The sequence below is a fragment of the Camelus bactrianus genome, chromosome 7 (assembly GCF_048773025.1).
Source record: "Camelus bactrianus isolate YW-2024 breed Bactrian camel chromosome 7, ASM4877302v1, whole genome shotgun sequence".
NCBI classification, from domain to species: domain Eukaryota; kingdom Metazoa; phylum Chordata; class Mammalia; order Artiodactyla; family Camelidae; genus Camelus; species Camelus bactrianus.
The window spans coordinates 46,186,437-46,192,836 of record NC_133545.1 but is presented as its reverse complement, the minus strand read 5'-3'; the positions used below and the strand labels follow the sequence as shown (position 1 = coordinate 46,192,836).

The 6,400-nt window shown below is 41.6% G+C and overlaps 1 pseudogene; it reads right to left on the bottom strand.

The window, feature by feature from the left end:
• Nucleotides 1-4,800: 4,800 nt before the first annotated feature.
• On the bottom strand, nucleotides 4,801-5,664 carry LOC105079806 (large ribosomal subunit protein uL18 pseudogene; annotated as a pseudogene).
• Nucleotides 5,665-6,400: the final 736 nt, after the last annotated feature.

Here is a 6,400-nt window from a genome sequence, read left to right as displayed (position 1 = left end):
GAGTAAAACTACTCAAAAGAACAGCTGGCTGTGGATGTAGACAATGTTATTTTTGCTGTTAATAAAGGTGTTAAAGGTACACAGTCAGGTATTTGTGAAGCAAGATGAAAATTATATTTGATTCACTCGTTTGGGTAAGGGTATGTGCTTGTCTCTCTACTTAAACCAAAGAAGGTAATCTGGAATCAATATGATAACCAGTTACCTTGAAGCTCTTTTCTCAGCCACATGTCATCAAGTAGCTGGAAGTCTAGTCTTGTTTCTTTAGTCCTTTATAATGTAAACAGCATTTAGTCCTGTCAGCATTGAAGCAGAGAAATAGAGGAATTCTCTGCCACTAATATGTTTAACACAAAGGTTGTCAAGCTTTTCCATTCAGAAGCCTTCTAGTGACTCTGTATGACTCACATCTCTTCTACATCAAGAGGGAAAAAAAATCAAGAGAAGACATGACTATACTGGAATTATCTATTAATTCAGAAGCTACTCGACTGAGGGACATTTACATAATTCAGTGGAGAAAACATATAGTCCTGCATAAGAAAAAAATTGCTTGATTCATTGGAAATGTTGGTCAGCAATATTAAGGACCGACCGAATGCAAATGTTACACTGAGGACTCAGTCCTAAGACCTACTGAACAGGTTTGGAAACAGGCCCTCATGGAAGTTCCAAGGAGTCAAGTCTGTCAAGGAGCTCATCATCAAAGATGCAGATGAACAAAAATAGACTCATACACAAGTGCAAATGGTAACACCTAGGCAAAGGCACTGCAGTGAGCACATCAAAATGCTACAGAGTAAGGTTAATGGAGTCACGAGAATAACTTCCCAGAGGAAATGAAAGAGAGCCAAAATAGCCAGAAGTGACCTTCTAAATAGAGAGAAGCTGAGCCTGGGAAGGCTGTATTTATTCACTTCATTACATAGCTTTTGAAAAGCCTATCTCTTTAGATAAAAAATCTTTACTAACCTGGTGAACTTGGGCTGGTTAACTTTTCTAATCTTCTTATCTATAGAATAGGTAATATCCACCACCTAGTGATTGTGTAAGCCAATAATGAATGAATGTAACATGCTTAGCAGAGAAACTGTGTTCAATAGTTCCATTATTAAGCAAAAACAATGTTTGTTCACTATAGAGAAATCAAATTACATAGAAAAACATAAAATGAAAATTATACTCCACTTTCCCAATAATGTCTTTAACATTTTTGTGTACATTTCTTCAATTTTTATTCTTTATACACATTCTAATAGTCATATCATTATCCCTGCTGTGATACTATTTTGCATCTTGTCACTTAACAGAATGTCTTGACGAACCTTCGTTGTCAGTACTTATAGACCTACCTCGCTGTTTTCAAAGGCCATGTAGTATTTCCTTATGTGTCCATTGCTTAATTTACTCAACCATACCCCTTATTATGTGCCAACAATCCTTCAGCAGGACATTCTAGAGCATATATCTTTACATTGTGAGAGTGTCTGGTAAGAAGTTAAGATGCTGAGATGAAAGCATGAACAGTTTTAATTTAATAGAGTTGGTTAGCTCACTCTTTGAAATATCTTAGTGATTCATTCCCCTCTCCTTCCTCCCCACCATGTAGGTCCTGAAAACAGAGGACATAACCTATTCACATTTCAAAGGAGAGTAGGTGATGAGTTTGTTGTTACTGAATATATGCAACAGTAGGAGCCACGAGGACTGAACGCTTCATAAGCAGTGTTTCCGTAAGTCCCTTCCAGTGAGTCCCTCGACCAGTACTGCATGCACGTTTCTTCAGGCCTTAGGTGCTCTTTTTTTTTTCATCAAAACCAGAGATTGAGACAGGATTCTCAACTGCTCTGAAAATGCCTTCTGCCCTGCAGACCAGTTTTTATAATGTTTGACAGAGGACTGAATCTCATCCAAACAGAAAGAAAAAAACCCACTTTACTGGCAGAAAGTACCACCTTCGGCAGCTCACCAGTGGGGGCAGAACTGGGCAGAGGTTCCAGGTTTCTAACTGGCCAAGCAGCTTCTAACAAGCCAAACCTGAGAGAGAAATGGGTAAAAGCTGCCAAAGGGAGAGGAGAATGAAACTCTATAAGGGAGGAGAGAGCTATCCTCAAATGATTGGGGAACCTCCTAACTTCACATGCTTCTTGATCTCACCACCATCAATCACTCATTATTTTTTTCATTGTATTTATGTCTTAAATTTATTTTTATTCTTTTGTTGTTGTTGTTGTTGTTAGTGGAGGTACTGGGGGTTGAACATAGGACCTCATGCATGCTAAGCACACACTCTACCACTGAGCTATAAACCACCCTCACCCTCTCCTCAGTCACTCTTTAAGATGTGTAACTGAAACTTCTCCACACTCCCTTCCTCCAGGCATTTGCCTGGTCAACGTGAAACCCTGGGAGGCCATCTCCTGTGATCAGCATGCCTGCAGCACGCAGTGCTGCTACAGAAAGCTGCCCTGTGAAGTCATGCCCTGCGATCTCAGCCACACTGCCCAGAAATCCATCCAGCTCCTCTGGGGGCTCTGCACCTGTTCCCACCTAAGCTATTCTATATCTTCTCTGCTGTCGCCTGATCTGGCTTCTCTACAAAGAAATGACCCCTCCTCACACTTCACAGAGAATTAGAATCCATCAAGAGGACATTGGTCATTCTCTTCTGCACTCCAAGGCCAGCCCTTTACACATGCTATGCGACACCACCCGTTACCACTCTCCCCCTCCCCTGAGTCTCCTATAAATGTCGCACACATGGTAGCATCTCCTTGCTGGGCGGGGGGGAGAGGGGGAACACATGCAAAATGCTCTCCATCTCACCTTCCAGACACTGCTCTACCTCTCTACTCCCTGCAACAGCCACACATCTCTAAATGTTGGCTTCTCTTGACCACTGCCCTTCCCCTGCCCAGTCTCACCTCACTCTTCCACCTGTTCCAATTTGCCTCCCACTCCTCATTCCTCTGAAACTGTCCTCACTAAGGTCTCAGTACCAGTTAGAATTCTTGTAAGGTTCCCTTTTCATCTGAGAACATTCCTGTAGCAGTTCCAGATTCTACATCTTCTATGAGATTCAGTGAAAAATAAAGATTCCCAGGGTTCCCAAGAAAATTCCCACAGCCTCACTGGCTCTGATCAGGCTATGTGCCCATCCTGAACCAGTCATGGAATACACAGGACATCCTCTGATGTCCTGGCCAAACTCTGATACAAAGATCTGATCCTTTTTAACAGCTGCATAGTATTCCATTGCATGAATGTATTGTAAACTATTTAACCTCTCTTTTGCTGATGGACATTTGGGTTTTTCCAGCAATTTATTAACACAAATAATGCCAGGATACACTTTCTTGGACCTTGCCTACCCACATACATAGTCATCCTGACACAGTTCTTTCTTCACCAAACTCACCAAGCACATGACTGCTGAATTGTGCTTATTGTGCTTTTAAGGAGCTTTCTATCACACCACCAACTTGTCACATTGCATGTTCCTGTGACCACTTTGAGGAAGAGAAGGGGGAAGGGGCCCCTGGAGGCTACAATGTCTATACTTCATCTTCATTGTCTTCAGTTTACCGAATGTAGTCCAGCTATCAATAGAGGGGCTCTTTTAAGTTTACCCTAAAATTAGAAGAAAAAAAGCTTCAAATTTCTATGGAAACCCCACTTGCCTTCTAATTTCTCTGAGTCCTCTGGAGGTCGTGGGGAAAGCATCTTTCTCCTTATCTGTTCTGCCTTGTAGCCTCTGTTTCTACCATAACAGTTCACAAGAATTGTTTTAAATCCTTAAAATTTCCAATTTCCCTTCTTTTACCATCATCTAAGGGCTGCTATGACCCAAGCTACAAAAACAGCCACTCCTATAATCCTCCAATCTCCATTCTCAAAGAGGTAACATTGACCTCACACCAATGTCTGACTTCTCAGCCCTTGTCTTTGGTCTCTGGCTTTGTGATGATGGCCTTGCCTGTCTCACAATGCCCTCATCCTGCCAACCCATCACCCTGAAGCCATGAATCAGCATTACTGGCTGACTAAATGCAGCATCTCTGGGAAGAATGTTGTGTATTCTTTCTGCTTCTGATGCCTGATTTTTGTTTTTTAAGTGTCTTTACAAACCTCTCTGAACTAGCCTCGGTTTTGAAGTCCTAGAACTCAGCTCTAACACTGTCCAGATCTACAGTTAATACCTGGTTACTCTTCCTGTCCTTCTTTTATTGCTGATGAAAAAGGTTTCTTTTCCTTGAACTTGCAGGAAATTTTTTTTCCGATTTTTTTTCTCTTGTGTATTCTCCTCTTCAGTTGTGCCATAACAAAACACCACCAACCTTATTTTCCAGTCCTTACAGCAGAGGTCTTCTTCCTCCTCCTTCTCCCCTCATGCCCAGTAGGAAGAGAAAACACAGATATTCTCTTTCCAGCCCCTTTCTGATGGGATCTCTCCCCCTGTCGATCAGCAGTCTCACTCCACAGGGGTTCCCAGTGAAACTCTCAGCCCACTTTGAAATATAGTCTTCCCTCAGGTCACAACATCTGCTGATATTTATAAACAAAGCTTTCTTTTACTGGCTCTTGGTAAACTGAATGAATAAGTACTAACCCTAAAATATAGAATTTATTACAACTGCCAGCATTGCTTCTAAAGGGTATTACAAATGCTGCACTATTGGTATTAGTAAACACATTTATTTTATTTTATTTTTATTTTTTGGCTGCTTGGCCAATAAGTTTATTTCTGTCTTTATCCAAAAAATCAGCATAGAAAATGATGGTTTGGCTTATTAACTCTCATCAGCCCATTCCTGAACTCAAAGGGTGTGTGCTTTCTTCTGGGCTACTCGATCTTTCTTCTGGGCAAGTGACATTTTGGGACTGTCCCACCTCTCCTTTTAAACTTCTTTCTCAGGCTTCTTGTAGACTGGATTGTCTTGTATTGCAGCAAGAGCTTTCTTGTACATCTCCTCCATCATGTCTAGAGTTACGTTGTTCTTTATGTGAGAAAACTGTTTCTTGAAAGCATCCTCATGTTCTTCAATCAGGTAATGCATGTAAGTTGTTTTGCCCATGGTGGGCTTGTGGTGCACCTCAGCACTGAATTCTTTGCTTTCTGAATCATAACCAGGGAATCATCTGGTACTGGGAGGGATAGACAAGCCTCCATCTACAGCTCCCTTCAGTGCCCCCAAAACTTTATTTCCAGTACTATTTCTGGCAAGCCCTGCATCCAAATGGCAGCCAAAGGCACCGGGTTGACCATCGGTGCTTTCCACATTGTATTCATCTCCAGTCACCTCCACCCGGCCTTCATAAATCTTGTCCACACCAAACCTATTGAGAAGCCTGTGGGCTAGCAGCAGGCCAGAACAATATGCTGCAGCATACGTTGTCAGGCCAACCTTCACACCATATGTTGGGGGTTTGTGAGCATAAGCTGCACAAACTCTCATATCTCCTTCTATACGGACATAAGCAATCCGACAAATGATATTTGGTTACACAAACTATCCTCCTGGATTTGGGTGTGTTGTACTCATTTTTATCTTGAATCACCAGTCGTTTCTGAGCATAGTAATCAGTTTTACTGTCTCATCTTCTAAATTTCACTTGGTTCTTCTTGAAGTAGGTTTTATTTTTGACAGCTTTAATAAACCCCATCCTGTGGAATAGAGACCTGAGCCTGAGTCTTGCCACAGAGCTGCAGGCCCAGCACTCCTCCAGTGGGGAAAAGCCACGTTTGTTTTAAAGACTCAGTTTTACCAGAAGAAGCTTTAAAACAGGAACAGGAATGGTGCCCAAGTTTAGTCCCTACTTTGTGATTATTTTGGTTTTCCAAAGCCTAATTTTTTTTTTCTAGATCTGCATACGTTAGTGATTCTACATCCTGTGAAAGTAGCACTTTATCTCTGCAGAGCTCCCTAATTCCCATTTACTCACAAGATTTAGAAGGGAGGAGCTCAAAAGGAAAGGTATTCAACCTGAAACAAAATTGCTACTAAGAAAGTAACTCATACTTGAGGCAGAAGAAAGCCCAGCTGTCCTACTTCCATTATCCAGTTACAAAGATGAGTCAATATACAAGTGTTTGCTGATTCGATTAATTTGGTAGGGGGGTCAATTACAATTATGGTATTATAGTAATGCACGTATGTAAATATGACTCTTTTAAAGGACACATTGGAAAATCCCTCAAATCCCACCGTGGCTGACACTCTCCTGCCGCCCTGTGAGATCCAGGCTCGTTTCTCCTCTGGTGTGTCCCAGGGCGTGGCTCATCTACCACTGGAAGTACCTGAGATAAGTTTGGGAGGTATGAGAACACATTTTTTAATTTCAACAGACTTCCAATATTTATTTTACAATGGATTACTTTTCTATAGCTACAGTAGATTAT